The sequence below is a fragment of the Diabrotica virgifera genome, chromosome 3 (assembly GCF_917563875.1).
Source record: "Diabrotica virgifera virgifera chromosome 3, PGI_DIABVI_V3a".
Classification (NCBI taxonomy): Eukaryota; Metazoa; Arthropoda; class Insecta; order Coleoptera; family Chrysomelidae; genus Diabrotica; species Diabrotica virgifera.
The window spans coordinates 227957022-227974771 of record NC_065445.1 but is presented as its reverse complement, the minus strand read 5'-3'; positions in this window follow the sequence as shown (position 1 = coordinate 227974771).

The window sequence follows — 17750 nt, the reverse complement described above, 5'->3', positions numbered from 1 at the left end:
GTACAAGTGGATTCAAAGGTTGAATTTGTCTCCACGGGAACTATTAGCATAACTTTTTCAGGAAAAACTATTCCTAAAGAAATTTCCATATATCAACTACCAATGAGGGTCACACCATTCATCACTGTTCTTCAATGTGGGAATTGCTTACTTTATGGCCATTCTACGAACCAATGTAGAGGAAAAAAGAAATGTGCTAGATGCGGAACTTCCCATGAGGATTCTTCATCTAATACGTGTACAAAATATTGCATTTTCTGCAAATCTTCTGACCATGAATCAAGCAGTCGTAATTGTAGAGAGAGAGTCAGACAAAAAGATATTAAGAATCTAATGTCCTTTTCTAATCTATCTTTCTATGAGGCAAGTCAGCAGGTTCCTAGGATCGCTAATATTTCATCTTTCAACATAAACGATTTCCCCCCTTTACATAACGATCAGAATAATTCTACTGGCATCTTACCACAGGAGAGGAGGTCTGCAGCCTCAGCTCAATATTCAAAACCTTTTAGTCAAGTCACTCAATCTCCACAAAAAAGAAGAAGACCTTCAATACAAGAAAATACAGGTTATGATAAAATCTCCCACCAAAGAGTACTTATTAATCCATCAGGTAGAAGAATAAATGAGCCCTCAACTTCAAAATTCAATCCTGCTCACTCTGATTCTCAAATCACTAACTCACAATCTTTATCCCAACTTCATTTGGATTTCAATCAGGCCATGTCTATGCTGAACCAATCTCACAGGGAGCTCGTCATGACCTTCACTGGGGACTTAATAAACTCAAAATCATACTCCATTCCTTACAATATGGTAGATATAAAGACCAGCATAAATAAAAATGTATCACCTTTCAATACAAATGTAAACCAGGGTCGGAGGGGAATAGAGGATCTCGAGCCTGAGGATTCGAGATCTTCTGACTCCTTGGTCTAGCAAACATACTCTATATAATGAATCCTAACACTCCGATAACTATTATTCAGTGGAATATACGTTCATATAACACTAATTCTGACAATCTAAAAATCCTTATAAAAAAACTTAACCCAGATATAATCCTTATTAGCGAATCTTGGCTCTTAAACCATGTTATAAGATGTAGAGGGTATCAAATAATCAGAAAAGATCGAGAGGATGGCTATGGCGGATTAATTACTCTTATCAAAAACAATATTGATTATAGGAAAATTCAAAATGCTAATCCAGGCTTCAATCATGATGTCCAATTCTAACTCACATTTCTCCCTAACTTTAATTTGAATATTCTTAATACATACTGTTCACAAGACAACTCTATCTCCAAATCCAACTGGTCTTCCCTTGTGAAATCACTTAATAAGCTATTTTTAATCATGGGTGATCTAAATTGTAATCATAAGGCATGGGGTAGTTCTAGAGACAGTCACAATGGTAGGATTATTTTTGATTATTTGGAGGAACTTGAGCTAGTATTTCTCAATGATGGGTCCCCAACTAGATTGGTGGCCCCAGGAGGCAGTAAGTCGGTAGTAGATCTAACAATGGCATCAGTCGATGTGGCAGCCAGGGTGGGCAAGTGGTCCACTATTTCAGATACTGGAACTAGTGACCACTTCCCCATAATATGTCAGATAGGTGTATGTCCTCAATCTCCCCCGCATCCATGTAAAAGAAGAAATCTAAAAAAAGCTGATTGGTCTACTTATATTGGTCTACTTATTACAACAATTTAAACAGCATTTTCTCAGCTTCTCCCAGAGAAGATTACGAATTTTTTACTAACTCCATATCATCGGTAGCTGATGAAACAATACCTTGGCTTCACCCTGCTAATAATTCCAAATACCACATTCCATGGTGGGATGACTCATGTGCTGAAGTCGTCTCTGCGAGAGTGTCTGCCTTAAACAAATTTAAAAATATCCCCTCAATGGAAAACTATATCGAGGCTAAAAATAATATAGCCAAATCAAGAAAATTCCTAAAATCAAAACGTAAAAATAGTTTCAGGCTATTTTGCAGTAAATTAAATAGAAACACTCCTCTAAAAGTTGTGTAGGAGAAAATTAATAAGGTATCGGCTTCGAAACCTTCAATATATACTCAATTGCCTTCTACTCCTATATCCAACGAAATTCTATATTGCTTAACCCCTCTTTCCGCTGTCAATAAAGTATTGGTTAGATCTCCTCAAGCCCTAGAACCGCCATTTGCTCTCGACGAGTATCAGAACTCCCTCTCAATTAAATCTGACTCGGCTCCTGGTTTGGATCAGATTTCCTACTCCATGTTAAAAAATCTTCCCGTTGTTGGATCTTTGCTATTAATTCAACTTTTCAATGAAAGTCTTAGAACGGGTATAGTTCCTGTTCAGTGGAAACAATCAGTAATTTTACCTATAATCAAAAAAGATAAAGATTGTAATAATCCGTTAAAATTTAGACCAATAGCTCTTTCTTCATGTGTAGGCAAAATGCTCGAAACTCTTATAAAGAATAGAATAGAGTGGACTGTGGAACATAATAAGATTTTTAATCCACTACAACTAGGATTTAGAAGGGGTAGAGTTGTACGGAATGCCTTACATACCTCACCTCAACAATTCAAATAGGCTTCGCTCTAAACCAATACACTATTGGTATCTTTCTAGATATCTCTTCTGCTTATGATAATGTTAATATATCACTCCTGTATTCCAAATTATTAAAGTATAACATTCCAACCCAACTGGCTAATTTGATTTTCTTCCTTCTAAATGACAGAGAGCTATTTGTCAAAGACAAACTGCGACAAACCCATGGCCCAAGAAAATCAAGTCTGGGACTACCCCAAGGTTCCCCATTAAGCCCTATCCTCTTCAACCTATATTGTCTTTCCCTGTATAATATAATCCCCTCTTCATGCAAAATAATTCAGTATGCAGACGATTTAGTTCTTCTGATTAGAGGGAGTGATATTAATGAATTGGTAATTAATGTAAATAAATTCTTGATTCAGATGGAATCATGGTTGCTAAACCACAATTTAAATCTATCTCAGAACAAATCTTCTGCAATATTATTTAAAAAAAGGAAACACGAACATCTCCCCCCTCGCGCCAGTAGAAAGGAAGCCACTTCAGGACACTTTGACCTTTGAACCCTAGCGATACAACATCGCGCGTGACTGTCGATGCAGCAGACCGCGTGACTCCGGCGTGGGTGACGTCATTGGGGTAACTTGTCGGGACTTGTCGGGTGAGGTCAGTGGGGTGACTTGGCCGGACTTGTCGGGTGACGTCAGGGGGTGACTTGACGGGACTTGTCGGGTGACGTCATGGGGCCACAGCCCGATTAATTATTTTAATTATTTTTAATCATATTTTAAGTCATTATAATAGTCTAAGTATGTCAATAACCATTAATATTAAACAAAAAATTTTTCCTTAGCAGGGAATTGAACCAAGTACTAACACGACAGTAACTAGATACACATTCCGCTAACCCACGCAAACGCTTGCTAGACACGGGTAATATAATATAAGGTATAAATAAAAAACAAATAGATAGGTAAAAATTGTAAAGAAAATTACTACATACTTAAATGTATTATAAAATTAATATATTCCTAAATTTTAGAAGAAACATTCGTAAATAGGTACATTTATACAAAACACAAAAGCATGTAGGTACCTACACATAAGTATTACTGTATATGAAGAAGCTTCTATAACAGGACAAAGGGATATTAATCTTCTAAGCAGCTCAATGTACATGCAAGATATCGCTTGAAAACCTATTGCGAATAGATGAAAAATCGAACACATCATACCACAGGTCATCCTCACATTATAACCAAACCACCGAACGTGTCTAAGTATAGGTACCTACACGGCTCTCGTCTCTCACACAGATACACACAGATGACCTACAATATTCCTATATAATTATGGGTATTAACCAGCGAATTCTTACAGTATGACCAAACCAACAAACATCCACTATAATATTAAAAGGCAATATACAATATTCTTTTTGTGATTTAATTAATAAGCATGAACCAGTCTTACAGTATGGCCAAACAATAAAAACGTATCTTATTCGATAAAAATATCAGCTGAACGATCACTGCTCACCATGGATCGTATATGAACGTTCACTACTATACATAGGTCTCCACTTAACGTGAACCACTATTATTCTGTATATACCTATCATTTGTATGAAAATTACTGAAGTATTGTGAGCTGCATACTCTATTTTATCTACGGCAAGTGTGTAATATTATGTTTTTACGGGTTGATATTGAACATCTTCGATAAGAAAGATATGTTGGTCATAGACGGTTCTTCGATAGCCATCAGGCAACAATTTCCCCTGATCATGTTTATAAAACATACGGAATGCACTGTATATACTAACCCAAGCTGACAACATACTTTGCAGATATGGATCACGATCAGCTTATAGGTTTATGTACGATTCCCTTCGTAAAGGTACATAGGCGTGCATCCGCGTGGGATAAAAGTCGACCGTCCTTTTTATACTCCGAATAAGAGGACCATCAAATATTCAAAGTTAAAATGTGTCATGGCGAGAAAATAAAATTATATACAGTTTATGTGCGTAAAATATAAACGGCAATACAGGGTAATAACGAAAAAAAATATGTTAATGTACAAAAACGATATCCAACAGTATTGTCGTAAAGAAAAGGGATGTCGTAAAGGTCTTAACGTTAAATCATCTAAATAGCTTAATTTAGCGAGACAAATGATACATCGATGTTAGCATATACATGACAGTCGACTGTCATGTAAATGACACGTACAGTGCTGCACGACAATTTTAAAACATTGATTTGACAGACCAATACTTGACGGCTGCGGCAAAGAAGTTGACGTGACAAACAAAAAGAAAAAGAATTTACAGCAACATGACAAACGAAAAGGAGAAGAAGAAGTGACAAACGAAAAGAAGAAGTGACAAATCGAAAAGAAGATGAAGAAGAATTGACAAACCGTAAAAAAGAAGAAGAATTGGCAGTTAATATTGAACGTTGACAGACCGCAAAGAAGAAGAAGTAAACGTGACAAACGAAAAAAAGAAGAAATGACAATGGCTCAGCACAATGAAGAAGTGACAAATCGAAAAAAGAAGAAGAAGAATTGACAGAAACATGACAAACGAAAAGAAAAGAAGAAGGATTGACAAACGAAAAGAAGAAGAAGGCTCAACACAATGAAGAATAATTTAAAAATCGAAAAGAAGAAGAATTGACAACATGATAAACGAAAAGAAGAAAAAGAATTGACGGCAACATGACAAACGTAAAGAAGAAGAAGTGACAATAGCTCAACACAATGAAGAATAATTGACAAATCGAAAAGAAGAAGAAGAATTGATAACAACATAACAAACGAAAAGAAGAAGAAGAAGAAGAACTGACAGACCGAAAAGAAGAAGAAGTGACAATGGCTCGACACAAAAAAAGAAGAAGAAATTAAATACGATTTAATTAATTATAAAAAGTTACATTTCACATCTAATACTAGTATTAAATAGAATTTCATTAGTCACACAAAACGAATGTGTCAGCGGTCGTAAGGCACATTCCTCATCTCATATTACACCTGTAACATTATATTGCAATAGTAAGAATGTAGAGCAATGACCGCAAAAAAGCAACGATTATATTTTTTGCAACATCGCCAGAAACACCTTGCAAATTTCAATAGCGGAAATTAAAACTGCAAATTCTAGAAATAATATTCACATGTCGTTTAATTTATGTCGCATTTAATCTGATGGCAAAATTAGCAAGAATGTATAATATGACAATGATGCATTAAAACCGCAAGTTCGAACAAAAAAGCATCGATTATATTTTTTAGTATACGATTTTCATCATTATGACATAAAATTGTAGACGAACGAAACGAACAGGGAAATCAGTGTAGAGTGAGCACATCTTAAATAAGGTAAATGATTCTTATTTATGCAATTCTTTTTTAGTAAATATGTAGTGATAAATATAATTTTATTTCTTTTAACACTTCCATTTAACATTTATTAAGATAATAGCATTTGATTTTTACGGTCTATTTCTAAATTCGGCGTTGCACCTATCCGCATATTGTTGATTGATTTTACGTTTTATTTAAAAAATAATAGCTTTAATGACACATTTCTAAAGTACTCCTTCTTTTATCGTTTCCTTGTTATGCAAATAAATGAGAGAGGTTATTGCTATCCACAAAAGGATAATAATATTTTATTTTATGGTTTATTTTTTGTTTCTAATTTAATCTAAATGTATTTTTATGTGTTGTTTTTTTTTTATAAATTGTATGTTTCATTTGTCCTTATATTTTTGATCGATTTTACGTTTTATTTAAAAAATTATAGCTTTTTATCCGTAATACTTCTTCTGTTTAGCAATATACTATCAATCACAGCTAATATTTATTTTTTAATAGCGTGATAATAATAATGTTGCATTTGTACACATCCCAGCGTATTTTTTTACTTTATAAAAATATATTGACAATCCTACTAATGCATTGGGTTAGTAAATAACACTATGCGTTTTTTATTATTTTTATTTAAATTATTTCATACGAGTACATTGTTAAAGTTAGTAATAATTAAAAAACTAGCCAATTTATTTTAACATTTTCATCCATGGATCTAACGGAATAACGGTTAAATGAAGGTGTCTCGTATTCTATGTCTGTGCGCTATTTAAATTGTTGGCAGATTATTCATTACTATTACGACGTTTTTTCTAATTTTTCTATGCATTTTCAAAACGACTTCGACGACGTGTTTGCTCATTTTTAAACAAAGGATTGATGGTTTTATTACATTTATCCCGGAATGCTTGATATGTCAAATATCCTGGAGAAACTCTATGAATACATGTGACCTCTTATATTTTTTATAGTTGAGGCTGTCCTTTGTCGTAAAGTCTTGAGGATTCTTATAAAATAGTAAATTGTTTAGCCCACAAGCAGTTTTGTGCTTGTTATCGTTAATCAGTACATTTTTAGGAGCAAATTTGATGTTTTTTGCCCATTATCCTTTTATCAGTTTTCCAAACACACTGTGGACCTTAAGCTCTATCAATATCTGGGAATAATACCAATATTTTAGAAGGTGTACATCTTCTTTTTCATCTGTGCTCTCATCACCCTTCCATTTTTATATCTTCACCGCTTTTACGCATAAACATTCCTTTTTTCATCGTAAATTTTATTTAATGAGATAGAAGTTCTTTTTCATCAGCTTGCATTTTCCGAGAACTTTGTACTTTTCTCTCACTATTGCCACACGTTTGTTTACCTGAACCGCTCTACTGAAGACATGTTAACAAATGAATTCTCACATGAATGACTTTGAATCTTTGTATATTTATACTTCTGTGCCCTTCTGTTAGTGTGTCTCTGATGACGTCTGAACGTCTCAGGTAATCTTTGTGGTCGTCTGTGCCTTTTGTTAGCGTGTCTCTGATGACGTCTGTACGTCTCTGGTACACTTCTATGGTCGTCTGTGCCTTTTGTTAGCGTGTCTCTGATGACGTCTGTACGTCTCTGGTACACTTCTACGGTCGTCTGTGCCTTTTGTTAGCGTGTCTCTGATGACGTCTGTACGTCTCTGGTACACTTCTACGGTCGTCTGTGCCTTCTGTTAGCGTGTCTCTGATCACGTCATATTTAACGCCAAATGTCATGTCCTGTGTCAAACGACACGTCCTGCGTCGAATGTAACTTCATTCACGTCACGTCTTTCACGTCATATTTCACGACAAATGTCAAGTCATTAACGTAACGTCATTCACGTTACATCATTCACGTCATATAGGTAAAAAATGGGGGTTACTATACTTTCGACTACCGTGTTTCAACTACCATTCCAAGGTCACAAGCTAACGTAGGTAAGCATGCGCTAATATTTTAAATTGGTGTTCATGGTTAGGAGAGGAAAGAAAAAACAAAACTTTCTGATCTAAATAATATATTTTTAATAAAGAAATAAAGACTTAACATTATTTTTAATATAAATACAAAGTTCTAAACACAAAATACAGCTCGTTCTTTATTTTTACTCGGCGTTGTTCTGATTTTGTCTAGTTTTAGTTTAATCCTATAATGTAGACTTATGTGTAAATCGTTTATTTCTTTCTCCAACCAGTAGTTGGATACATATAAATCACTTGAATTTTCTAACGACAAAATGTATCTTATTTTATTTCTAAATTTAATTTCTCTTATTCCTCTTATAATATGCTCCGTTCCCTCCTCCAGTTCCTCCAACCGTCGACACTGTGCAATTTTTATTTTGGCGTCAATCTCTTCCATTGTAACCTTTTTGAGATTGTTTATATCGTCCTGGTTATAACTGTCTTCTACAGCAAAATTCTGCCAAACCGGTGTATAAAATTTTAGATTTTCGATCTTTGCAAATGAATTTCCATTAAATGTACATAGTCCGTTTGTATTAAATTCAGCGAAATTATCTTCCGACGGTAAGTAAACGATGTCCAAGTTTTTACAAGGTAAACTAAGATAACCATATTCTTTAAGCTGTTGCCTGTTTTCGAATGCCTTTACAAAGACGGATTTTGCGTATCCTTTTAAAAAGTATACATTTTTATGTCCATCGTTTTCTAATAATACTCCAACATGGGGATATTTGCCCCTATTGTTTACCGTAAAAGCAGAAACTTTATAAAATCCGGATGTTTCCATATTCTTCCAATTTTTAAAATAATTACAAAATTTCTCTTGGGCCGCAATTATTTTCTCTTCTTTTTGGAGTAAAGATTTGTATTCGTCCTTAATTGCAATAGTTTTTTCGGTAAATTCAACTTTCCTCTTTTTAATTTCTATTTCTTCCAGCTCCAATTTCCGTTTGCTGGCACTTATTACGAGAACCGTCGAAAGAGGAGTAATTTCTTTAAAAGAGTATGGAAACAGTTTACTATTCTTGTTCGTTAGTGTTCGTAGAACCTGCGGTATAACATTATTTGTCTTTACCAACCCAAAATCGAAAATATTAATTTCTTTTGGAATTGCGGAAAATAGTGTCTTAGATCGAGTAAACAAAGTTTCTCCAGCCTTAATATAACATTTGTGCGTAACAGTCACATTTTTTTTTTTTTTTTTTTTTATTTAGAAATAACCGCATTAACCACGAAGGTCATCAGCGGGGTAACGAGAATACAATTAATAAGTTTACAAAAGTATGAAATTGTGTACAATTAAATCTTACTTGCTAGGTTACATTTATTAAGGAACTGAAAAAGAGGTTTACAGTCGGTTTGCAGGTTAAGAATGTCTTTCATATTGTTTGAATAACCAGATATAGATTGTTTGTAAGCGGCAAATTCATCACATTCTGTTAGCACATGTTTTACTGATACTGGTATATTACACCTTCTGCATTTTGGTGCTTCGGTATGGGTAATGAGATGCTCATGAGTAAGTTTACAGTGTCCTAACCGAAGACGAGATAAGATGACTTGGTTCGATCTGTTGGTTGTATGTGGATTCCATGGACCAGTATCTTCTTTAACGTCTCTTAACTTGCTCGTGGATGTTTTCCATTTTTCACTCCATAAATTGAGAGTCATTGATTTTAGTAATTGTTTTGTATCTGCGGCTGGAATTGATTGTTCTGCCAATGTTGGTAATTGCGCAGCTGTGTAAGCCCAACGATCAGCGTTTTCATTTCCCTCGATTCCAGAATGAGAGGGAACCCATAGAAAAACTATTTTTGAGTCTGTTTGATGCAGACTGTGTAATATTTCTTTGATTAATATGACTATAGGATTTTTCGTGAAGGTTTGTTGTATGAGTCTCAGTGAATTGAGTGAGTCAGATATTATTAAGGAGTGTTTGGTTTGTGCATTGGAAATGTGCTTCAACGCTTGTAATATGGCATAAAGTTCACCATTTAAGATGCTATAGGAGCTGGGAAGCTTAAATAAATATTTGGTTTCATTGTTTATGTATACTGCTGCTCCTACACCTTGGGAAGACTTAGACGAATCAGTGAATAAGTGGGTATAATTTTTATATTTTGCGACTATTTGTTTATAATTTTGATATATAAGACGTGGATTGGTATCGTATTTATTATATTTCGTCAATTGGGTGTTTACATGTGGGGTTCTGATAATCCATGGAGGAATGCTGTGTTCATTCATTAACCACGTTCTGGGGAAATTTTGGAGATTTAACGTTGATATATACCGGTGAATTCTAACATAAAAGGGTGGTGGAGAGGTGCTATGTTGAAAAGTTGATTTGAAACGATTACAGAACGTGTTTTTGTGAGCAGGAATTGATGGTATTGATGCTATTCTGGAGGCATAAGATAAACTAAGAATTTGTCGTCTGAAAGATAGAGCTGGTTCGCCCAGTTCGCAGTATAGACTTTCTACAGGCGTTGTCCTGTAAGCCCCTAGAATTATTCTTATTGCGGTGTTGTGTATAGTATCTAAGCATTTTAATATTGAAGAGCGAGCAGATGTGTATGCAATACATCCATAATCAATTTTCGATCGAATAAGGCTTCTGTATATTTTTAGCAGCATTAGACCATCAGATCCCCAAGACTTGTTTGCTAAGCATCTTAATAAATTTAAGCCCTTTTGACAAGAAAGAGTTAGTGTTTTAATATGATTTTTCCACGACAGACGTTCGTCGAATATCATGCCCAGAAAATTTATGTGTGGAGTATAGCTTAGTTTCTGGTTGTATAGGAATATTGATGGTCGATGCTGCTCTGGTATGTTTCTTTTTGAGAATAATATGCAATTTGTTTTGTTTGGGGAGAAATTGTACCCAGACATTATAGACCAACGTTCGAAGGATGTTATGCATTGCTGAAGGCTTTGAGCCATGGTGCTAAGACATCTTCCCTTGATAAACACGATCATGTCATCTGCGTAAAGTCTGGCTACAACTGGTTTCTTTAAATCTTTTAAGACATCATTCATAGCAATTAAAAATAAAGTTGGGCTGAGAATTGATCCTTGTGGTGTGCCGTTTAATTGTTTCTTGGTTGATGATATTGTTCCAGAAATTCGGACTTGGAATTCTCTTTGAGATAAAAAATTGCGTATGAAATTTATTATATTGCCTTTCAATCCCCAGTGATGTAGTTTATTTAGGATGATTTTATGGCATGTAGAATCAAAGGCTTTATTAATGTCAAAATAAATTGCTAGACATTTATCTTTAGTAGCAAATGCTTCGTGAATATGACTTTCTAGGTCAATAATGTTATCAAGTGTGCTTCTAGATGGTCGAAATCCGGATTGTTCGGGAATTAATAATTTGTGAGTTTCCAAAAACCATATTAGTCTCTTGTTGATTATTTTTTCTAGCAATTTACTCATGGAGCAGGTTAGGGAGATTGGCCTGTAAGATTCAGGCAAGAGTGAAGATTTGTTAGATTTAAGTATGGGGATGATTGTTGCTTTCTTCCAGATTAAGGGGAAGTCACTATTATTCCACATGTGATTAAAGATATTAAGCAGAATTTGTTTCGCCGTTTCTGGGAGATTTTTTAGAAAAACTGGTGGGATGTCATCGGGACCAGAAGAACTGTCTTTTAGTGATGAGAGAGATTCCTCCATTTCTTCTTTTGTCAGTGGCTTGTTTAGAAAATTAAGGTTTTCCAGCTCTTTGAATTCCGTAGGGAGGGCAATGTTATCATTAGTTATATTTCTGTTTATGGAAAGCTTATGATAATAGTCTGCGAATGCTTCACCTATTTCTTTTGTTTGGTTTATTCGTTTGCCGTTATAATCTAATGCTTTAATGACATGGTAAGTTTTGTTTCCATAAATACCTTGTATCTTCCTCCATGCCGATGATATTGTAGTGTTTCTGTTTATGCTTCCTACGAACTTCTTCCATGACTCTTTTTTACTTTTGTTGGTAATATATCTTGCTTTTGCCCTATGTTTTTTGTATTCAATTATACTTGTTGCGGTTTTCTCCCTCCTACATCTATTTAGAGCAGATTTGCTGTTTTGTATTGCTTCGGCACATTCGTCATTCCACCAAGGCACAGGTTTAAATTTCTTGATATGTTTTGTTTTTCCTATTGAAAATTCAGCGGCTTTTATGATTATTTCGTTAAGTTCAGTTACTGCTGTATTTGCGTCCTTCCACTCATTAATTTTGTATATGTTATTCTCAATGGTTTTTGAGAAAGAGCTCCAGTCGGCTTTCTTTATTTTCCATTTCTGATGGATACTATCTCCGTTTGATATTTTGTCTTTTATAGTTGAATTCGTTAATTTTATAGGAAAGTGGTCACTGCCTAGTAAGTCATCCATAACTCTCCATTCAAGGTAAGGACTAATAGTTGGGCTACATAATGAAAGATCGATGCAAGAAGAATTGCCAGTTGCTATATTGAATCTAGTATTGCTGCCATCATTCAGTAAACTTATGTTCATGGTGTTGAATATGTTTGATAGAATTCGTCCCCTTCTGTCTGTTTTTTGAGAACCCCAGGAGTAATTGTGGGCATTAAAATCTCCTAGAAGAATGAAAGGAGTTGGAAGTTGATTAACTAGAGACTCCAGTTCCTCCTCAATTAAATAATGGTCAGGAGGAATGTATATGTTGCAGATGGTGTAATTTAGTTGTGCTTTAATTTTTACGGCTATCGCTTCTAGGTTTGTATTTATTCTAATTTGTGTTGCTTGTAGATTCTTTGAGACGTAAATGGCTACGCCGCCACTCGCAACTTGTACATTTCGGTTTTTAACGAATTCATTGTATCCCCTCATTTTGTGGACATTTTCGTCTCGGAAGTGAGTTTCTTGTAGACACAATATGTCCAGAGAATGGTGGGCTATGATATGCTGTAGCATATTTAAACGGGTATAGTACCCATTTAAGTTCCACTGGAGTAATGACTCGAATTTATTTATTGGGTATCTTGAGATGTATTTGAGATATCAGATTGGGTATCACTTACATCTTGGGATTGCTTTAGTAATTTCTTTTTTAGCCTTGTGACACGAGTTTTTAGTTTCTTAGTGTTTGCGTGAGGATGAATTTCTTCTAACATATCTATTAGTTTTGGAATATCTTCTGTGAAGTCTTCCGCAATGCTAAGAACATCCCTCGATCCGTATGTATTTTCTAGGAGCTGTTTAAGCTGATGGCTGTTGATTATGAAGGGAGGAGAATGGGAGTCGATATAGTTTATAACAGATTCAGTAAGTTCTATTTCTTGATCTAATGTATTAGATTTGGGTTTTTTGTTTTTCTGAACGACTGTTTGGGGAAGAGAGAAGGTAGAAGTATTGGGTGGCATTTGTTCTTCTGGAGTGGCTGGGGTCATATCTTCAGCTGTTCGTTTTGTTGCGGATGAAGTTGTTGACTTAGTAGTTTTGTCCGAGGTTGGGATATTTTCAGATTGAGCAGTGTGATCTGGATTTGTTACCAGATTGGATGTGATCAAAGCAGTATTGGCGACTTTTGAACAATTTTCTACTACTGAGGAACTTTCGGGTAGAATATTATTTATTGAGTGGGAATTTAAGTCATTAGGAGATGTTTCATCCGGTTGAGATATTGACGAGATTGGAACATTATGTGTGGGTTGTGATGATTGTTGGGAATGTGGGTTAATATTGCCCGAAGGGCATTGGGATGCAACATGACCCGATAATTTGCAGGTGAAGCAGCGTTGACTGTCTAGGGCTAAAAAGATATGATATGATAGATTATCATGTGTTATTTCTAAGAATTCGGGTATGGTAATATCTGGGGAAGGAGCGATATACACCTGTCTTCTGAAGCTGAGTATGTGTTGGTATTCTGGATTTGATGCACCTATTCTAAGAAAGTTTATTGGAGAAACTAATTTTAATCCAATATTTTCCAGTAAGGTTACAAGAGTTTCGTGTGGGATCGTTGGGCTTACATTCGATAATACTAGTCTGTCTGCTGGTGAAATTAGACGTCTTGCTTTGATGACTTCATTATTGACAACAATTTGACCATGATTAGTTAAAAACTCATCAACCAGTGATTTATTGGTTAGATAAACACATATTCTGTTGTGTGAAATTCTGCTACAGAAAATGATGTTTGTTGGTTTTACCAGAGGTCCCAATTGGAGAAGATAATCTTGAAGTTTTGCTCCCTGAATGGAGCCGAAGATAAGTGCCTGGTCTTTGTTAGGATACTTGTAGATATTTTTGGAGACAGTGCTTGCATAAGATGTGTTGGAGGTATTCATATTATTTAAATTATTATCTGGGTGAGTGTTGGTGGATGAAGATTGATTTGTAAATGTTGGTTGTGACATTTTATTTAAAATATTCAAATTTGCTAAGTTATTTTGTTAAATATAATTATTGTCCAAAACATTTTTCCCAGGCCGACCCTGCCTTTTGTTGTTAAAAATTCTTTATTTCGCTAGGCGAGTTTTTACTAGCTAATTACTTTTCAGTCTTGTGTATCTGATATCTAACCTCAATCAGCCTAACAAAAATCGTCTGAATGCAGTTAATATTAAAAATTTACTCACAGTTGCTGTTCTTGGTATTTTATGTCACTGCACTAGTAAAACTTAACTATTAAAAGGCTTTTATTTAGCGGTAATTTGTTTAAATCGACCGTAAATTATAAAACGTGTGTTTACAAACAGGTCTCACAAACAAGTCCAACAGTCACATTATTTTCGTATTCACATTCGTTTATCTCCAAATAGTTTACAGGTAAACAATTAAAACTGAATGCAGATAACACATAATTGATTAATTTTTTACGACCATCCTCGTTCTCTGGTAGTTCAATTTGTATTCCAGATAATTTTCTCGTGCATCGATTTCCCCAGTAAACATACTGCAGAAGATTATTAAACACAAGACAACAGCTATTTTGTAAGCAATCTGTTAACTTAGTCCACATTTTAGATAGCGGAACCGAGTATAACGGTGCATTTTGTAAAAATTGTTTATTCATTTTCAAGATGTCTAGGCAATCTTCTATTGGATCAAAATGGTTACAAAGTCTGTGGTTATATATTGTTGCCTCCAATCTAGTAATTCCATGCTCTTTTGCCAAGGAAGATGCAAATGTTTGCTTAAGTCGTTCATCTGGACAATTTATAAAATCTATAACATGTGTTCCAAGTTGTTGGTTGACACCAGGACTGGTAATTTGACAAACAAATTTGTTGTATATTTTAATTCTACAATTGGAGTTCAACCATGTTAAGCAGTCGATTCCAACTGTATTATCGTTATCCACAATTACATTAGAATTTTCGTCGTATTCGCCTTGGTAGCAAAAGTTAAAAGTATTTGTCAAATAATCGCACATCTCGGTCTTGTTAAAAATTCCAGCAAAATGTTGCGTAATGTCCAAATCCAAAAGATAGAAATTATCTGCTTGGAGTTGGTTTAGTAACATTGGTAATTTTTCCAGCAAAATTTGCACTTTAACATCTGCCAATTCAATTTTGTATGGTATTGCAACAGGATTTCCATATTTTTCTTCAATTTTCTCCATTTCCTCTTGTCCAATTTGTTGTTCTATTTTTTTGCTCCTTTTATCACAGGCATCCAAGAGAAATGGCAGCTTTGCTTTGACTCCGTGTCTAGCAGAGACGAAGTCGGAAAATTTTCCACGTAAATAACTGTTAAACGATCCGCACATTTCCTTCTTCAAAAAAACGTTGTTACCTTTCCGCAATATTTGCTGCTCACAGTCACCTCGGTCACATATTTTAATAACCATAATATTATCGCAAAATGGTTCTGTAATAGGCAGGAGTTCTTTATGCTTAAAGCGTGTCTCATTTTCCGTGTACTTTATACTGCCCACATCAGTAATGAGATTGTTATTTTCCAGGTTTTCGAAAAGAAGCCACAACCCGAAACGTTCATTTGTAGGTTTTACTCTATTTCCCAAGAGCTGCGTAACACTATGCACTTTGGAGAGAGACATGTTAACAGTTTCAACTACTTGCGAGTTATGAGAATTGATTGTTCTGACTGCACTTTTATATATTTCGATAGTAGTTCGAGTATGCCCGAACTTTCCCGATTTTCAATATTAGCGCATGCGTAGCTGTGTGCAGTAGAGCGTAGCAGAGCACAGCAGCGGTTAGCAGAGGCTAAAAACTATATCCCAATATTAGCGCATGCGTAGCTGTGTGTAGTAGAGCGTAGCAGCGGTTAGCAGAGTGTAGCAGAGGATAGCACGTCGGACGTCATACGTGCTATCCTCTGCTACGCTCTGCTAACCTCTGCTACGCTCTACTACACACAGCTACGCATGCGCTAATATTGGGATATAGTTTTTAGCCTCTGCTAACCGCTGCTGTGCTCTGCTACGCTCTACTGCACACAGCTACGCATGCGCTAATATTGAAAATCGGGAAAGTTCGGGCATACTCGAACTACTATCGAAATATATAAAAGTGCAGTCAGAACAATCAATTCTCATAACTCGCAAGTAGTTGAAACTGTTAACATGTCTCTCTCCAAAGTGTATAGTGTTACGCAGCTCTTGGGAAATAGAGTAAAACCTACAAATGAACGTTTCGGGTTGTGGCTTCTTTTCGAAAACCTGGAAAATAACAATCTCATTACTGATGTGGGCAGTATAAAGTACACGGAAAATGAGACACGCTTTAAGCATAAAGAACTCCTGCCTATTACAGAACCATTTTGCGATAATATTATGGTTATTAAAATATGTGACCGAGGTGACTGTGAGCAGCAAATATTGCAGAAAGGTAACAAAGTTTTTTTGAAGAAGGAAATGTGCGGATCGTTTAACAGTTATTTACGTGGAAAATTTTCCGACTTCGTCTCTGCTAGACACGGAGTCAAAGCAAAGCTGCCATTTCTCTTGGATGCCTGTGATAAAAGGAGCAAAAAAATAGAACAACAAATTGGACAAGAGGAAATGGAGAAAATTAAAGAAAAATATGGAAATCCTGTTGCAATACCATACAAAATTGAATTGGCAGATGTTAAAGTGCAAATTTTGCTGGAAAAATTACCAATGTTACTAAACCAACTCCAAGCAGATAATTTCTATCTTTTGGATTTGGACATTACGCAAGATTTTGCTGGAATTTTTAACAAGACCGAGATGTGCGATTATTTGACAAATACTTTTAACTTTTACTACCAAGGCGAATACGACGAAAATTCTAATGTAATTGTGGATAACGATAATACAGTTGGAATCGACTGCTTAACATGGTTGAACTCCAATTGTAGAATTAAAATATACAACAAATTTGTTTGTCAAATTACCAGTCCTGGTGTCAACCAACAACTTGGAACACATGTTATAGATTTTATAAATTGTCCAGATGAACGACTTAAGCAAACATTTGCATCTTCCTTGGCAAAAGAGCATGGAATTACCAGATTGGAGGCAACAATATATAACCACAGACTTTGTAACCATTTTGATCCAATAGAAGATTGCCTAGACATCTTGAAAATGAATAAACAATTTTTACAAAATGCACCGTTATACTCGGTTCCGCTATCTAAAATGTGGACTAAGTTAACAGATTGCTTACAAAATAGCTGTTGTCTTGTGTTTAATAATCTTCTGCAGTATGTTTACTGGGGAAATCGATGCACGAGAAAATTATCTGGAATACAAATTGAACTACCAGAGAACGAGGATGGTCGTAAAAAATTAATCAATTATGTGTTATCTGCATTCAGTTTTAATTGTTTACCTGTAAACTATTTGGAGATAAACGAATGTGAAT